Genomic DNA, 18,233 nt, shown 5'->3' with positions numbered 1-18,233 from the left:
ATGAATGAATGAATGAATGAATGAATGAATGCATGCAGTAAAACAAAAATAGTCCACTAATTCATCAGCCCACCCTTGGAAATGGGAGGGGAGGAGTCCAGTAATTCACTGGTCCTCTCTGACACTATTGTTGCCTTCCACATTGGAACACTGGTTGTAGGTCCGAATGGAGAACTAGTGCTTCAGAGGACTGCTTATTAGAGATAAAGAAAGAATCCATGATATGCCCAAGAACTGCAGCACAAAGTACAGGAAGTTTCCAGCAGCACATGAAGAGAATGCATGGTAGCAAAACCACATCCCAGGCTCATGTTTGTACAAGTCAGAAAGCCCCACTTTTGAAGTACATCAGATATCAAGGCCTGCCAGGCAGACAGACTCAAGAAATAAGAACCACCTGGGTTTCTGGAAAGATCTTTATTTCTAGGAGAGCTACTTACAAAATCTTGAAAGCCTGCCAAAATCATGTCTGCAGAACCTGGTCACACCTGGTGTAAGAAAACTCTCCTTCTGGAGCTTTCTCCCCCTCCTGTAGACTCAGGGGTCTCTTTTGCCATGTCCCTGTTTTTTTTAACCATGGTCCCAGGACTTGCTGGACATTCTGCAATCCATCATAGCAGGAAAGCATATTAAACATGGTCTTGAGGTCCATATAATTATGAAAGGATTGCCTGCTGGCAGTTAGCAAGTCATGTAGAAAAGGCTTTTGTCATCCATTATCTTGGAAGGAAGTTGGTTGGCTTCAGTGACTTAACAGAAGTAGAGGTGGGATAGTGATTAGCAGTGAGGATTACAAGGCTGGTGCTGTTTTGTCTAGACTCAGGAATGAATGGAAAACATTTTAGTTCAGCTGTGGGCAGGGGGTTCACATTCTAACACTTTTAAAGTATGTTGAAATCCTTATAACAATGCTTCTTCTATTATATTCTTTTCTTTGGGTGTATAGGTCAGTAACATAATAATGGTAACTTGTTCCCTTGTCATCCATTTATCACTCAACATCACTACTATGGGAGCTGTGTTGGCTGCCAGTTGATCCCAGGTGCAATTCAAGATACCGGTTTAATGTAATTTTCTCCCCTCCCCCAGTTCTTCAAAGTATATGGGCAGCTGTTCAACATATGACTCGGGACTGTGCAAAATTAAAAGCAACAAATATCAGTCGACAAAACAAAATATATTAAAACACATTTTGTTGGAAATGATTCAGAACGATCAAACCATGTTCACATAATTCTGCATTGAATAGTCCTCACAGTAGCTTTTCATATGATCTTCAGACTCAGAAACTTGGTCTTCCTAAACGGGGCACCAGATAACAAACCACAGACAAAATTAGTGTCATATTAGCAATATTGGATAAGTGCAAATAGGGAAACCACTCTTTTGTGTGTGCATGGTTTTAATAGGCTAACGTTACAGTTAGATATATGCTTAAGGTAAGGGTTTTTAAATATTATTTTCTGGAATGCGTGTGATTGCAGTAAAGCTATATGAAATATTTATCCATTTGTTTTGTAATGAGATACACATTTTAAAACATATTAAACCATTGCTTTCATTAGAAGTCTTGATGGGTGCTATGAATCATAATAAAGCAATCTTTTAGTAATAGTAGTAAAATTGGAAGGGACCTTGGAGGTCATCTAGTCCAACCCCCTGCTCAGGCAGGAAACCCTACACCATTTCGGACAAATGGCCGTCCAGTCTCTTCTTAAAAACTTCCAGTGTTGGAGCATTTACTGCTTCTGGAGGCAGGCTGTTCCACTGATTAATTGTTCTCACTGTCAGGAAGTTTCTCCTTAGTTCTAGGTTGCTTCTCTCCTTGATTAGTTTCCACCCGTTGCTTCTTGTCCTGCCTTCAGGTGCTTTGGAAAATAGCTTAATTTCCTCTTCTTTATGGCAGCCCCTGAGATATTGGAATACTGCTATCATGTCCCCCCTTGTTTTGCTACTTCCAAATACTTGATGTGGTTGCTGCCCACGTTCAAACCTTTATGTTCTCACATGTGTTTATTTTAACAAGTTAGGGTAAATTTCAAAGGCTCCTTCCAACATGGATTGGGCTAGGAATAACAGTTCTCACTAAGTAATATAAAAATGCATGTTATCACCGGGGTGATGCACGATAGGAAAGAAGTATTAGACGTGTATTTTTTCCCCTTGGGATCTTTAGCTCTACTAAACTGCTGGCTCAGGAATTCTGGGAGTTGAAGTCCACGAGTCATAAAAGAACCAGGGTTGCCTACCCCTGACCCAGGGTTTATATCTCTATTTTTTTTTAAATAATATTTAATTTTTAAAGTGATTTTATGTATTTTATGTTGTTATTTTTACATGTGGTTTTTATCAGTTTTTTTGTGTGCTAGCCAGAGTCGCCTTCGTGAGATAGCGGGCTATATTAAATTGATAAACAAGTCATGTCTACCTTGAATTTCCTCTATTTCAATTTCCTGACTTTCGAAAGGCTGCAGAGAAGCTCAGCACGTCAGAATGGGCAGAAAAGTCCATTAATGGCATCGCTGGAGATTCCTGGAGATTTCTAGGAATACAAATCTGTAGATGTCAATGACTTCCAGCGGTTATCAGCCACAGTCACGTTTTCAAATGGTCAATAATTTCCCCTCGAGCATCAGCAACATGGGATTCCTCGCGAGATCAATTTTGAAGAAGACATTAGCATTTCCCACATGAAATGATGCCTCAATAGCCATCACGGGGAAAGACCCACAAAATATTGAAAAACTCTTCTAGCTTTAATTTCTTCTTTTCTTCTGAATAATTTTTTCATCAGCAGCGGTATTTTCTAAAATGTCCTGTTCCCCAAAATTTCCTGTATCTACCTTTGTGCATGAAAATTGTGCTTCATTTGCTTTCTCATTTCCTGTAGTGCGTATGCTTAGGCTGAATGTGGTTAGACAGCTTTCAAATCGCTCTTCTGACATAACTGCACAAACCATCTTTAGGCAAATGGTTTTTTTTTAGGTCCTACATGATATTTGACAGGTGCTTAGGTTTTCCCACTAAGTTTCAACTATGCACAGATACAGCTTCTCAAAGTTCCACCTTTTCAGAAAATTGTAGGTTGTAGGATAGAGCTGGTCTTGACTAAGATGCCCTCACTTACAGGTAGTCTTCAAGATAAGACCCCAACTGAGCCCAAACCTAATGTTGCTCAGTGAAAATTTTGTTAAGTGAGTTTTGCCCCATTTTAAAACTTTTCCTCCCACGTTTGTTAAGTGAACCACTGAACAGGGATCCAGGAGGCAGCTTACAAGCCTAAGAAGAAGAGGGAAAAGGGGAGTTGCGATGAAAAAGCAAGTCCTGCCTGAATCAATGTACTCTGAGTCCTCCAGGATGTCAAATAGCCTAATATGAATTTTAAAGATCCAGTTTTTGTAAACACTGAAAATTTGCCCAGGAGGCCGGGAGATTCGTTCCTGTGTCTCTCAAATGATCTTTGCTTCTTGGGACTGATTGTATCTAATAACATGGTTGCTAAGTAAATTTGGCTTCCCCATTGACTTTACTTGTCAGAAGGTTACAAAAAGGTGATCCCATGACCCTGGGACACTGTAACCGTCATAAATATGAACCATTTTTCAAGCATCCGAATGTAAACCATGTGACTACGGGGATGCTGCAATGGTCATGAGTGTGAAAAATGATAATAAGTCACTTGTTTTCAGTGCTGTTGTAACTTTGAACGGGCACTAAAAAAAATGTTGTAAACTGAGGACTAATAATAATAATAATAAAGTTGGAAGGAACCTTGGAGGTCATGCTCAGGCAGGAAACCCTATACCATTTCGGACCAATGGCTGTCCAGTCTCTTCTTAAAAACCTCCAGTGTTGGAGCATTCACCGCTTCTGGAGGCAAGTTGTTCCACTGATTAATTGTTCTAACTGTCAGGAAATTTCTCCTTAGTTCTAGGTTGCTTCTCTCCTTGATTAGTTTCCATCTGTATTTATATTTCTTTTCCATTTTCTCTGATCCAAAAGGTCTTGCCTTTGATTCATCAGGGGCTAGAAGTAACCCAAAAGAATTGAATATGTTCTCTGCAATCAAAAATGTCTCTCCTCTACTGCTTTTTCCTTCCATATAGATTGCTGCCTATTACCATTACCCCTGGGGACATGGGGTTAGTATTGGATAAGGCAGGAATAGAAAGGCTGAAGTTGGTCAGATCTGAGAACTTCAGCTTCCAGCAGTTCCAGTCAATATGATGAATCCTGGTGCTTGTAGTCCAAAACATCTGGAGGCCATCAGGTTTCCTAGCCCTGGGATATGAACTGCAAAGCACTATCAAGCACTAATGACCATGCACATCTGTTACTATTCTTTCTTTCTTTTTTAATTATTTATTCTATAAGAAAGCTTTTAGAGAAGCATTTTAAAAACATGGGATCATGTTTTTTCATAAGGAAGATGTTACGGCTTTTTAACTGCGGTGGGACCTCCCCCACTTATTAGATACAATCAGCCCTGAGAAGCAAAGATCATTTGAGAGATGTAGGAACGAATCTCCCAGCCTCCTGGGCAAATTTTCAGTATCTGTAAAAACTGGATGTCAGCGCTGTGACGGAGCACGGCTACCACCATTTTCCTGCTCATTCTGAGTTGCCACATAGAACAGAGGGAGGAGGGGGTTGCCCAGGTGCTTCACTAGTCATAATAATCTTTTATCCCGTGGGAACCAAGGTCATCGGCTGCTCCCGAGACTGCAGGCTGGGCGTTGTGGAAAAAGCTTGCATAGCTTTATGGGTGGGATTTTTAACTTTGTAATGGGGAATTGTTACGTGTATATCCAGGCTTGGTTTCACTCTTGACCGTGCTGATACCTTGTAACTAATAAACATGTTCTTTCAGGAATTTTCAAGCCTCAAAGTTCTGCTTTATTTGTCTCTATCTGTCAGAACCATGACACTGAATCTTTAAAATTTATATTAGGCTATTTGACATCCTGGAGGACTCAGAGTACATTTATTCAGGCAGAACCTGATTCATCACAACCCTCCTTCTTCTTCTTATGCTTCTAAGCTGCCTCCTGGGCCCCTGTTCAGTTGCCACCAGAAACATACGGATCTTAAAATTACTTTTGATCTCAGCTTGGGCCTTTGGGAACTGTAACATGCCTTGAACGTCTAGGTGTCCCCACACAGACAACCACCGCAGCCCAGGCTGCCCCTGTATTGCTTAAATAGCAGAACGGAGAAAGCGGTTTCCCTACTTTTGGCTTTGCTCCTATCATGGAATCAAAAAAGGAAGGAAAAACCAAATATCAGCTGAAGGCAACATATGGCTCTATTGTCCCGAGCTCTCCTGGTGAGATGAGGCAGGCTGAATAGCAGAGACAGCCATACTGGCTTTCATGTTTTTACAAAGTTATGGTGTTCAGCTTTGTATTTTACTGGTTACCCTTGATAGTCTGATGTTTTAATTGTTGGACTCATTTATGTTAATGTGGTTTGTCACCCAGTGTTCCAGATGTTCAGACCGTATTTGGCATTTTTGTCTACCCATCGACTCCTTTCCAAAGACCTGAGATAGGCAAATGTGGATGTTTGATGGTGTTACAAATATCATCACAGGATGTAAGCTGTTCCTAGTAAAGCTTTTGCAATTAACTACTCCATTCAATGAATTGGTGAATTTGGTGAATGCCGATGGTAATGTATTTGTCAGTGCTGATTGTGTTCAAGTGATGCTCCCGTTGTTTTGGAACTGCACCCAAGGTGCCTGTTACTATTGGTACTACCTTTTTGCTTTCTTTATTGTTATTATTCCACAGCAGTGTCCATCCCAGCTTTGATCTAACAGAGCATGCTAACTCTGTGCCACTGGTGTATCTATTTCCCTTATCACCCTCATCATCTGCTTGCTCTCCATCCATTTCTCCCTTCTGTTCCATTTTCTTCCCTTTCCTCCCCTTGTGCGATTCCATTCCCTTTTACTTTCTTTTCATCCTGTGATTTTATTTATAGCTCACGCTAAAGACCTGTCTTATATCCAGGCAGATCAATCCTTGTTATAGTCAGCCCAGCTGCCAGCCCTAACAAAGCAAAAAAAAAATCAAGGAACGGAGAGAACAGGCAGAAAAGTGAGCTATCCTTTGGCAGCCAGTCTGCATTGAGAAGCAGATTCTGTGCAGTGCAGACAAAATGGAGAAGCTTCGTGGGAAACAGACAGAGATAACCAGCAGAATAACAGAGTTGGACGGGATCCTGGAGGTCTTCTAGTCCAGCCCCTTGCTCAAGCAGGAGATCCTATGCCATTTCAGACAAATCAATGTCCAATCTCTTAGTAAAAATTTCCAGTATTGGAGCACCCACAACTTCTGGAAGCAAGCCCTTCCATTGATTAATATGGGTTGCCACAATCCAATCCAGCTTCACTTTAAAGGCATCCTTTGAGACCAAAAAAAAAAATCCAGCTCAAGGCAAACCCCAATTTTTTGAATAGGTTGGACAGGTGGTCTGTGAGCCAAGCCAAGCCAAAGATTCCCACCCAGTTCTTAAATTCTGATTGCATTTTGCTTTTTTTTTTTTTTTTTTTGTGGCGATGGAATTCAAAGTGTGAGGAGGAAAACCACAGCTGGTTTTCTGGGTTAAAACTAAATCACCTTCCTCCTGGTTTTGTTTTGTTTTCCAAAATACAAACTAGGTAGTTCCTCCAGGGAGGATATCATCACTTCTCTTGCTTGAGTGACTCATGTATTAGCACCCACTGGTTTAAATTTGCTTCCTCTTCTTCTTGGCCCTTCCTTCTCTTCTTTTTTCCATTGTTTTGTTGCAGAAAACAGCCAGTGCCCATTTCTGCCCCTTAAATATTATAAAACATTCTTATTTTCTCTTTTCAGATGCCGGAAAAAAAAGGAAAGAGCCTCCATCAGCTTCATTGCCAGCCCATAACTTTCTTTAGAAAGATGTATTAACACTGATAATGCATTCATCTGACTATTTAAAAAAGATACTTGGAGCAAGGATAATACTGGAGCACTACCTTTTTTTCAGGTAGAAGCTCATTCTTGGTTTTTGAATGGCAGGATTTCTGGGTTTTAAAGAGTAGGCATTTCATTACATTTCAAATAGTAGGCAGGGGCAGGAAAAAAAATGGCAGAACTACAAAAAATAGATTAAATATGATACAAATTTCCAATTCACTGAATACAGCCCATGTATTGCACAATTTCCCCCCCCCCCCCCGTGTCACATAAAATGATGTTGCAGTGGTCTTTTTAAAGTTGCACTGGGAGTTGTGAACAAGGGATGGGTGGATTACAGCCCTGGACCTTTAGTTTAGTCACCCATTGTAGAGGTTTTCTGGAAGAACTACCAAAACACCAGTTCCAAACAACCAGAAGATAAACTGTCAAGGCTCTGAAAAGGTAAAAAAAAAATGAACCGTAAAGACAAAAAATGGAATACCAAGCCATAGGAAATCATAGGCCAATTCTGACTTAAAAATGCACCAGGGAAAGCCTGCAAAGTAGGGCATTTGGAGTTATTTCTAATGCAGTGTGTGGTTCTCTGCCAACGTGTGATGCATTAACTATTTAAGGTCAACTACACTGCTAGGTAGATCAAAAGCTAGCAGAACTATACGGTCCTAGGTGCTCTCTGAGGTCGATTGTTTGTTTGTTTTTGCAGATGCTTCATTACCCAACTAGGTAATATCACCAGTGCCCTAGTTGGGTAATGCAAAAAAATGTCTGCAAAAATGTCTGCAAGAAAACTGTCAAGTTCAGAGAGGACTAAGGAAGACACAGTTCAACCCTGAGCTTTAAACTCCATGTTCTATGTTCTAAATCAGGGGTCTTCAAACTTGGCCCTTTTATGACTTGTGGACTTCAACTCCCAGAATTCCTCAGCCAGGTACGCTGGCTGAGGAATTCTGGGAGTTGAAGTCCACAAGTCATAAAAGGGCCAAGTTTGAAGACCACTGTTCTAAATATTCTCTTCCATTGGTGCTAAAAGTGCTCATTGGTTTCCAGTATGTTTCCAGGTGCAATTCAAGGTGCTAATCACCTTTAAAGCCCTTCATGGCTTGAGGTTGGGTTACTTATGGGATTATCTCTCCCCAGATATTTCTATCCGTCCTAACCAATTCAGTAGGAGGGGCATGCTCCGAGTATCATTGGCTAAGAAAAAGTGTTGGTTGGCAGGGCCATGACACCCATTCTTTGGAACATCATCCCTTTGGGGATCAGATTGGCCTCAACTCTGCTGGCTTTTCCTAAGCCCTTAAAGACCTAGTTCTATGCTCAAGTCTCATCCCCTGATGCATGTTGGCTTAATAGCTGTTGCATTTTTTTTTTCTGGGTGCTTTAATTTTTTTCCTGAAATGGATTTGTTTTTATTTACTCTTAACATTGTTGGCCACCCAAACATCCTTTATTTGAGATGGGCAGTCATATGGTATAAGTCAAACAAATAAATTAATTTCCTTCCTGAATTCTAACTCTAAGGAGCAATAATTCCAGAAGCCTTGCTAAGTTCATATCCCAAGCTGATCCACAAGCCAGCTTCAGAAATTCCATAACCAGATTTCAGTGAGTTGGTAAGCAGCCAAGTTGATGCTTAATATAGACTCCCTGGAGGAAAGGTAAGCTCTCCTGGCTAGCTGTTTTGTGGCTTGTGACTCAACGCCTCAATACGTTTCTCAATACATGGGCTTTTTTCTTGTGAAAGTCTGCAGACAAGCGACAGTAAGCTGACGTACATCTGGAACCATCCTGACTCAGCGCCAGAGTGACAAGGAAGTGCAAGTTCACTGCAGGATAAGCTGTTGGAAGGGGAGGGAGGAGGCCATGAAGAAATAGAGTAGGCATGGATCAGCAGTAGCGTGAGTGATTAATGATGGGGGAGGGGAGCGTGACAAGCCAAAGAATATTGAGGGGGAAAAAAGCTATTCCTTCAGCCAACTCATCTAGATTCGCTTATCCATGGAGGAATATCATATCTTGTTTAATAAGGCACATGTTCCATTACTTAAAACCTTCATGGACCATAAGTATCTTCTATTAGTTTAGCTGTCAGTCATTCAAACAAGAATGTGATATGTGAAAATCAATCACATTTTTGTTTGAGGAAGGGGCTACAACTCTGCTTGTACATGCAGGAGGCAAGTCTGGTTGTGACACCTGGCCTGGTCAGTTAAAAAGGCAACCACTGGACATAGAGGAGACCATTTCAAACTAAAGGCAGCATTGGTTTAACTCAATATGTGGCCTTGGAAGGCTAGTTTCTTCTTTAGCATATTGTGACTTGATCAACCAAAATTTAGACAGAGTCGAAGGTAGTATGAACATGATCAAAGAAGAATACCATGAAGTCTCTCACTCAGTGAAAAGTCAACAGGGGGAGAGGATTTTGCTCAAAGTGGAAGAATATCATCCAATTCTTCCACCTTCCTTATGGCTGAAACTAGAAACTATCCCTCAAAGTAGCAGCCTTTGGATGGCCCTTTGGCAGAAGGGTTAATAATAATAATAATAATAATAATAATAATAATAATTATTATTATTATTATTATTATTATTATTATTATTATTATTATTATTATTATTATTTTAGAAACAAGGAAGATCAAGGAAGCACTGGAAATAATAAAGCAACAAATAACAGCTATAGCCAGGAAAATCAGTAGATATGAAGCTCGAATTGCAAACTATAGGCAGAACCTCCAATTTCAATCCAATCAGAAACGTTTCTACCAATCCATCAATGGAGAAACTGCAAGGAATCAGTCAGTACCTGACAAGGAAGAAACAGTGCAGTTCTGGAAGCAGATATGGGATAAACCAAAGAAATACAACAAGGATGCGGCTTGGTTAAAAGAGGTGGATGCAAATAAAACAGAAGTTGAAATGAAAGAACTAGTAATAACAACAAAAATGGTAGAAAAAAGAGCAAAGAAAATCAAAAATTGGTCAGCACCAGGTGAAGATGAACTGCATGGGTTTTGGTTGAAACATCTAACTGTTATACACCCACTCATTGCCAAGCAATTCAACAATATACTACAAGGGGGAGAAATTGAAAAGTGGCTAACAACTGGGAAAACCTACCTAATAATGAAAAATCCAGCAAAAGGGGCAACACCAGGTAACTACAGGCCAATTACCTGCTTACCAACAACTTTCAAATTACTAACTGGTGTGGTAGCTGATGCAGTACAACAGCATCTAGTTGAAAACAATCTCTTTCCACCTGAGCAGAAAGGAAACCGCCCCAATAGCAGAGGAACAAAAGATCAACTCCTAATAGACAAAATGATCTTGGAAAACTGCAAGAGAAGGAAGACCAACCTGAATGTGGCATGGATTGACTACAAAAAGGCATTTGACTCTCTGCCACATGATTGGATAATCAAGTGCCTTGAAATAACAGGAGTCAGTAGAAACATCAGAAAATTTGTGCAAAGATCGATGGCACAATGGAAGACACAGTTGCAGATCAATGGTGAGAGGCTGGGAGAGGTTAATATCAAGAGAGGAATATTTCAAGGAGATTCATTATCACCATTACTATTTGTTATTGCACTGTTTCCTCTGTCAACAATACTGAATAACTCAGGACATGGCTATCAAACATCAAAAACATCTGCCAGACTATCCCACCTCCTTATATGGATGATCTGAAGCTGTATGGAAAAACATCATCTGAAATAGATCGCTGCTCAACACTGTCCGTATATATAGCCAAGATATTGTAATGGAGTTTGGCTTGGACAAATGTGCCACACTTACTATCAAACAAGGAAAAATAGTGAAAACTGAAGGAATCAAGATGCCCCACAAAAATAACATTAAGAGTCTGGATGAGGAAGAGTACTACAAATACTTGGGTATCCTTCAAGCTGACAACATCAAGCACACTGAAGTCAAGAAAAAGATTAGAGGTGAATACATCAAGAGAGTGAAGAAGATCTTAAAGTCCAAACTCAATGGAGGAAATACCATAAAGGCAATCAACACCTGGGCAATCCCAGTCATTAGGTACACAGCTGGAATAGTGGACTGGACTTAAGCAGAACTAAAAGCAATGGATAAGCAGACCAGAAAAATAATGACAATGAATCATGCCCTTCATCCACGCAGTGACATTGATAGACTTTATCTACCAAGGCAAATAGGTGGGCGTGGAATGCTACAAGTACATCAGATGGTTGAAGAAGAAAAAATGGCTTTGGAAGAATATCTGAAGAACAATGATGAAGATGCACTGAAATTAGTATATCAGGAAGGCTTACTAACTACTGGAGAGACCAAACTGGCCTACAAGAAAGACCAAATGAAGAACAGAATAGAGGCATGGGAAGACAAAGCACTACATGGCCAATACATGAAAAAAATAGCTGGGAAAGCAGATAATAATAAAACCTGGCAATGGCTAAGAGCAGGAAAATTGAAGAAAGAGACCGAGGGACTAATTCTGGCTGCACAAGACCAAGCCTTAAGGACAAATGCATACAAAGTCAAAATTGAGAAGACAGCAACAGACAGTAAGTGCCGCCTATGCAAAGAAGCTGAAGAAACAGTGGACCACTTGGTAAGCTGTTGCAAGAAGATTGCACAGACTGATTACAAGCAGCGGCATGACAAAGTAGCAACAATGGTGCATTGGAAGATCTGCAAAAAATATCATTTGCCTGTAAGCAAAAACTGGTGGGATCATAAAATAGAGAAAGTCATAGAAAATGATAAAATTAAACTGCTCTGGGACTTCAGAATTCAAACAGACAAGCACCTGCAACATAACACCCCAGACTTAACAATTGTCGATAAGAAAGACAAAAAAGTCTGGATAGTGGACGTGGCAGTGCCTGGAGATAGCAGAATAGAAGAGAAAGAACTGGAGAAGATAACAAAATACAAAGACCTACAAATAGAAATAGAAAGACTGTGGCAAAAGCAAGCAAGGGTAGTACCAATAGTCATAGGCTCCTTGGGTGCAATCCCAAAACAACTGGAGCACCACTTGAACACCATTGGCATTGACAAATTCGCTGTTAGTCAATTGCAAAAGGCGGCCTTATTAGGAACTGCTTCCATCCTGCGATGATACCTATAATACCATCAAACATCCACATCTGCCTATCCCAGGTCCTGGGTAAGGACTCGATAGGTAGACAAAATGCCAAATCCAGTCTGAACATCTGGCTGACTGTGCGATGATCCATAATAATAATAATAATAATAATAATAATAATAATAATAATAACCCCCAGTGAGGCACTACCTTGACGTGGTTGTGGGGCTTGTGTACTCTGAGGAAGATGAGAGCTATGCCAGAGGTTCAACCATACTGGACAGGTCTCATCAGAGGAGTCAGACAAAGAGTGTCTCTCCCATAAAAAATATGGTGAGACGTAAATTTCAGAATGCCATACCGGCTCGGACGTCGCCCGGGTTAACAAGGTCCGCACTAGATATTGGAGTTCCTGGATATCTGGTGAAAAATGGGTTACAGGACTCAGGACTGTTGGCTGAGCAACCAGGGCCAGCAGCTGCAGAACTACTGGAAGAAAAGGTGTTTACCCGTCGCAGATACACAGTGATGGAAAACAAAGAAATAATGATCTGTTACTACAGATCAAGTCCAACAAGACGAGGATATCTAAAACGAATGCACGAATTCTGGAAAGAACAACATCCAGAACCAGAAATAACAGAACAGAGACTAGCAGATCAACGCCGATTTATAACACGAAATAAAGTATTTACAGAAACAGAATTGGACGAACTGCAAAGGTTTACCCAGGGCAAAGAAATCAAAGCCTTACAAGAAGTAATTCAGAATGTAGAGGCAAACCAGGGGGAGTTGGCAGTGAAAGAATCCAGTAGAGATATACAACTGTTCTCATTTGGAAACCAGGCACCTCTTCCTCAGGAAGAACAAAACCCTCTAACTAAAGAAATAAAAGAATTGAAACAAAGAATAACTGAGCATCTAGAACAGCACAAAAACAACAGAATAAGGCTGCCTGCATTGAAGCTTGTTCCAAAGAAACAGCTAGCACAAGCATTAAAAGATGCAAATACTGCAATATCAAGTATAAGCACCAATTCACTGCAAGAAACAAACCAACTAATGTACAGCACAGCTGCAGTTATAACAGAATACCTGGGATGCAAAATCAACAAAGAAGAAAAACAAACAAACAGTGCACCAGAAAAATGGAAGGTTAGACTAGAAAATAAGATCAGCAAGTTAAGATCACATGCAAGCAAGCTAGAACAGATGAAAGAAAAGAAGCTGAAGAACAAGAAGACCAAAGAATACCTAATCAAGAAATACCACTTAGAAACAAGGAAGATCAAGGAAGCACTGGAAATAATAAAGCAACAAATAACAGCTATAGCCAGGAAAATCAGTAGATATGAAGCTCGAATTGCAAACTATAGGCAGAACCTCCAATTTCAATCCAATCAGAAACGTTTCTACCAATCCATCAATGGAGAAACTGCAAGGAATCAGTCAGTACCTGACAAGGAAGAAACAGTGCAGTTCTGGAAGCAGATATGGGATAACCCAAAGAAATACAACAAGGATGCGGCTTGGTTAAAAGAGGTGGATGCAAATAAAACAGAAGTTGAAATGAAAGAACTAGTAATAACAACAAAAATGGTAGAAAAAAGAGCAAAGAAAATCAAAAATTGGTCAGCACCAGGTGAAGATGAACTGCATGGGTTTTGGTTGAAACATCTAACTGTTATACACCCACTCATTGCCAAGCAGTTCAACAATATACTACAAGGAGGAGAAATTGAAAAGTGGCTAACAACTGGGAAAACCTACCTAATAATGAAAAATCCAGCAAAAGGGGCAACACCAGGTAACTACAGGCCAATTACCTGCTTACCAACAACATTCAAATTACTAACTGGTGTGGTAGCTGATGCAGTACAACAGCATCTAGTTGAAAACAATCTCTTTCCACCTGAGCAGAAAGGAAACCGCCCCAATAGCAGAGGAACAAAAGATCAACTCCTAATAGACAAAATGATCTTGGAAAACTGCAAGAGAAGGAAGACCAACCTGAATGTGGCATGGATTGACTACAAAAAGGCATTTGACTCTCTGCCACATGATTGGATAATCAAGTGCCTAGAAATAACAGGAGTAAGTAGAAACATCAGAAAATTTGTGCAAAAATCGATGGCACAATGGAAGACACAGTTGCAGATCAATGGTGAAAAGCTGGGAGAGGTTAATATCAAGAGAGGAATATTTCAAGGAGATTCATTATCACCATTACTATTTGTTATTGCACTGTTTCCTCTGTCAACAATACTGAATAACTCAGGACATGGCTATCAAACATCAAAAACATCTGCTAGACTATCCCACCTCCTTTACATGGATGATCTGAAGCTGTATGGAAAAACATCATCTGAAATAGAATCGCTGCTCAACACTGTCCGTATATATAGCCAAGATATTGTAATGGAGTTTGGCTTGGACAAATGTGCCACACTTACTATCAAACAAGGAAAAATAGTGAAAACTGAAGGAATCAAGATGCCCCACGAAAATAACATTAAGAGTCTGGATGAGGAAGATACTACAAATACTTGGGTATCCTTCAAGCTGACAACATCAAGCACACTGAAGTCAAGAAAAAGATTAGAGGTGAATACATCAAGAGAGTGAAGAAGATCTTAAATCCAAACTCAATGGAGGAAATACCATAAAGGCAATCAACACCTGGGCAATCCCAGTCATTAGGTACACAGCTGGAATAGTGGACTGGACTCAAGCAGAACTAAAAGCAATGGATAGGCAGACCAGAAAAATAATGACAATGAATCACGCCCTTCATACACGCAGTGACATTGATAGACTTTATCTACCAAGGCAAATAGGTGGGCGTGGAATGCTACAAGTACATCAGATGGTTGAAGAAGAAAAAATGGCTTTGGAAGAATATCTGAAGAACAATGATGAAGATGCACTGAAATTAGTATATCAGGAAGGCTTACTAACTACTGGAGAGACCAAACTGGCCTACAAGAAAGACCAAATGAAGAACAGAATAGAGGCATGGGAAGACAAAGCACTACATGGCCAATACATGAAAAAAATAGCTGGGAAAGCAGATAATAATAAAACCTGGCAATGGCTAAGAGCAGGAAAATTGAAGAAAGAGACCGAGGGACTAATTCTGGCTGCACAAGACCAAGCCTTAAGGACAAATGCATACAAAGTCAAAATTGAGAAGACAGCAACAGACAGTAAGTGCCGCCTATGCAAAGAAGCTGAAGAAACAGTGGACCACTTGGTAAGCTGTTGCAAGAAGATTGCACAGACTGATTACAAGCAGCGGCATGACAAAGTAGCAACAATGGTGCATTGGAAGATCTGCAAAAAATATCATTTGCCTGTAAGCAAAAACTGGTGGGATCATAAAATAGAGAAAGTCATAGAAAATGATAAAATTAAACTGCTCTGGGACTTCAGAATTCAAACAGACAAGCACCTGCAACATAACACCCCAGACTTAACAATTGTCGATAAGAAAGACAAAAAAGTCTGGATAGTGGACGTGGCAGTGCCTGGAGACAGCAGAATAGAAGAGAAAGAACTGGAGAAGATAACAAAATACAAAGACCTACAAATAGAAATAGAAAGACTGTGGCAAAAGCAAGCAAGGGTAGTACCAATAGTCATAGGCTCCTTGGGTGCAATCCCAAAACAACTGGAGCACCACTTGAACACCATTGGCATTGACAAATTCGCTATTAGTCAATTGCAAAAGGCGGCCTTATTAGGAACTGCTTCCATCCTGCGACGATACCTGTAATACCATCAAACATCCACATCTGCCTATCCCAGGTCCTGGGTAAGGACTCGATAGGTAGACAAAATGCCAAATCCAGTCTGAACATCTGGCTGACTGTGCGATGATAATAATAATAATAATAATAATAATAATAATAATAATAATAATAATAAAGTTGGAAGGGACCTTGGAGGTCATCTAGTCCAACCCCCTGCTCAGGCAGGAAACCTTATACCATTTCGGACAAATGGCTGTCCAGTTTTCTTCTTAAAAACTTCCAGTGTTGGAGCATTCACCGCTTCTGGAGGCAGGTTGTTCCACTGGTTAATTGTTCTAACTGTCAGGAAGTTTCTCCTTAGTTCTAGGTTGCTTCTCTCCTTGATTAGTTTCCACCCATTGCTTCTTGTCCTGCCTTCAGGCGGTTTGGAGAATAGCTTCACTCCCTCTTCTTTGTGGCAGCCCCTGAGATATTGGAACACTGCTATCATGTCCCCCCTCGTCCTTCTCTTCCTTAAACTAGACATAACTAATTCCAGCAGCCGCTCCTTATATGCTTTAGCCTCCAGTCCCCTGATCATCTTTGTTGCTCTTCTCTGTACTCTTTCTAGAGTCTCAACATCTTTTTTACATCGTGGTGACCAAAACTGGATGCGGTATTCCAAGTGTGGCCTTACCAAGGCATTGTAGAGTGGTATTAATACTTTGCGTGATCTTGATTCTATCCCTCTGTTAATGCAGCTGTTGTGTCCTGAGCCTGCTGAAGTAGAGAGCAGACTCAGAAATGTTGCAAATGGTCCCGGGCAAACCAAAAGCTGCCCGGGACCAGACTGGCTGTTGCCAGCCTTGTGCTCATGTGCAAGGTGCAAAAACAGCCAGCTTCCTATTGGCTGACATTGTCCGGGTTCAGGACTCTATAAAAGGCCTGCCTGCCTTTTAGCTATTGCTTGGTTGTAAGGAGAAGATCAATAAAGAGATTGCTTGTTCATCATGTGTCTTCGTCTAATGCCTGAGAACCAAATACATAAAACTGGAGATGAAGGTGGGATCCCTGCAAGCAAGAGAAACAAATAAAACTCACCGAGTAAGTCCTGAAGACTGGGAAGATGGCATCCTGCATTCACGACTCAGCCTGCCAGTACAGCATCACTGGAAGTGAGCTCAGCAAAAGGACCCCTTCCCCAAATACTAGCTTGCAGAGGAGGCAATTTGCGAAGGCAGTAAAAGTTTACGATGTTGAAAATTGGCCGCTTGACGGACTTTGATGTCTCCCACCCAGAGAGATGGAATTTGTACATAGCAAGGGTAGAGAACTACTTTAGAGTGAATCAAATCAGGGAAGATGGCCTAAAAGTGGCAACTCTTCTGTGTGCCTGTGGCCAGGAAGCATTCGACATTGGTGAAAATCTGGTGGTCCCTGCACTTCTGGAGTCAGTAACGTACGCTGACTTGAAGAAGATGCTGAAGGAACATTTCCAGCCTAAATTGTCTGTCATCGCTTGGAGGCACGCGTTCGAGCAGAGAGACCAGAGGCCGGGTGAATTTGCTGCGGACTTCATCGCTGCCTTAAGACAAGCGGCCAGGCCTTGTGAGTTCAAGGACCTGGAAGAGAGGCTGCGAGATCGTTTTGTGTGTGGCCTACAAGGTAGAGAATTGCAACAAAAGATTTTTGCAAAAGAAGAAGTATCGTTTCAAGATGCCTTAAGAGAGGTTGCAGCTGAAGAAGCAGCAAGCGGTGCTGTGAAGGCTTTGCGGCTCACTAGGAACCCTCCAGCCACCGTGACCATCCATCAAGAGGACGCTCGAGAAGATCCAGAATCGGATCCTGAAGAGGAGGTGGACAGACTTCACCAGCCAGCAGAAAGAAGGCCGAAGGGGGGTCCAGACAATACCCCAGCAGCTCCTCAGTGCTTCGGATGTGGAGGAGGCCACAAGCGAGCTGACTGCAGATTCCGCTCTGCCATTTGCCAGGCATGTGGCAGGCAAGGCCACATTGCCTCCATCTGTTTGGGTCACCAGAAGGTCCAATCTTGGGAAGAATTGCTTCAGAAAGGTATCAGGGTCCCCAGCCAACACAGGGTGGGTTTCTGCGCATCGCACAGGAGTATTCTGAGGACAGGGACACACAAGCCCCTTAAGAAAAAACTTCGCATTGACGTGAAGTTGCAAGGGGTTCCCTTATCGATGGAGTTGGACACAGGGTCCGCTCTATCAATCATTTCAGTTGACACCTTCAAAAGGATTTGCAGCAGTAGTGGCCTTCGAGTCAAACTCAGGCCATTGAATTTAATCCTCACTGACTTCCAGAAGTCCAGAGTCAGTGTGAAAGGTGAAGCTACACTTAAAGTGCAGCGTAAGGCTTTTGAGGGCCCCCTAGATGTGGTAGTAGTTGGGGGTGAACGCACGAGTCTTATTGGACTTGATTGGTTCGAGGCCCTTGGAATCCAAG

This window comes from Crotalus tigris, unplaced genomic scaffold (assembly GCF_016545835.1).
Source record: "Crotalus tigris isolate CLP2741 ecotype Arizona unplaced genomic scaffold, ASM1654583v1 scf7180000017641.3106099, whole genome shotgun sequence".
Lineage (NCBI taxonomy): Eukaryota > Metazoa > Chordata > Lepidosauria > Squamata > Viperidae > Crotalus > Crotalus tigris.
This window is presented reverse-complemented; position numbering follows the sequence as displayed.